Here is a 1,460-nt window from a genome sequence, read left to right on the forward strand (position 1 = left end):
TATAATGTGAGTCAATGGGGCCTTATAATGGTCCAATACTGCCCCATGCTGGACTCAACTTGGTACTGCTCCATACTTTAATAATATTTAATCTCAATTGTTCAGTGATTACAATACTAATATGATTGTATTTTGATGTTTGACTATAATATTGTCTTAATATTGCTCTATTGTTGTAATATATTGCACTTAAGTGTCAATAATTGCATTGGCAAGGTAAACTCTTTCTGTATACATACAATCCAATCCCTGGGATTGTCCTCTGCCAYATCTCCTATAGTCTCATGATGAGCCCTGTGGGCATTCATGCGGGAGATCAGGGTTCAAATCCAGCTACATCTACTTTAACAAAAATCTCTGCAAACTTCATATTGTCACACAATTACCTTAATTACAAACACCTGCTGACGTGACAGGCACAWGCTGGTATAGAAAACACATTTGAACTTGGTCAAAGTTCATTCTGCAAGTCCAATGCTGCAGGCAAAACCATGCTGCAATGACATGCTACGTGGCAATRCACACTTATTTTTACATCGTAAAAACCCATGTCTAGTTTGATTTGTGATACACACGCTTAATAATCAAATATGAAATATATATGACYTTTTATTCTGATTTGGTTTGCCTTGCTTACCTTTATTATTATCAGTCATGTGGTTTTTATTGTTCAAGTAGTGACAAGAAAGTTCAGAAGTTGTCATTTTCAAATTTACTGTCATCACAATGTGATTTTTCAGTGGTCAAAAGTGATTCTGGTTTTATTTGTTGTTGTTATTCAAAAAAAAAAAGGATAAACTATATGTGGGGACAGGGCCAACCCTATAGACATTCTGGGGCCCTGAGCAGAATTTGCAACACATTTTCAGTGAAAAAGATAGTCATGACTTATTTAATCTGTTATTTGTGCACAAAAWTTTCATCTTTCTTCTTCTTCCCCCCTGGTTTTGTCTTGTGAAAAAGTCCAATCTAATAATTTAATCAGAGAAACACGTCCTGCACCAAACGGAAAGTTTTCTTTTGTTTTAACTGTGGATAAACTTGATCAAACAGCAGGTACAGCTTTCTGGGTTGGTTTTCTAATTTTACTTTGAGTAAAATTTCTTCAATAATATGCTCTTCACGCCATTGGGCAACCCGATGGAGACATTAGCCACTGGAGTGATGCATGGTCCGTTCTGATGGTGAGATAGACCGCACAGGTAGTACTGGAAGTGTCATGCAGCCAACAGCTCACGCCTCGTCACACCACTCGCTCCCCTTCTGGTCCCACCTGTGACAGTACTGCTGCCATGCTAACGTTGCTAGCATCCGCATAAAAGACAAGGCTGGGTCTGGGGGAGTGAGGACAGGAGCACTCATAAGAACCTGCTTAAGGGAGGAAAATGCCTCCTGACAGTTCAGCCAGTGCTGGCTCTAGCCATTTTGGTGCCCTGGGCGAGTTGAAGCGCAACCCCCCC

This window comes from Austrofundulus limnaeus, unplaced genomic scaffold (assembly GCF_001266775.1).
Source record: "Austrofundulus limnaeus strain Quisiro unplaced genomic scaffold, Austrofundulus_limnaeus-1.0 Scaffold181, whole genome shotgun sequence".
In the NCBI taxonomy this organism is placed as follows: domain Eukaryota; kingdom Metazoa; phylum Chordata; class Actinopteri; order Cyprinodontiformes; family Rivulidae; genus Austrofundulus; species Austrofundulus limnaeus.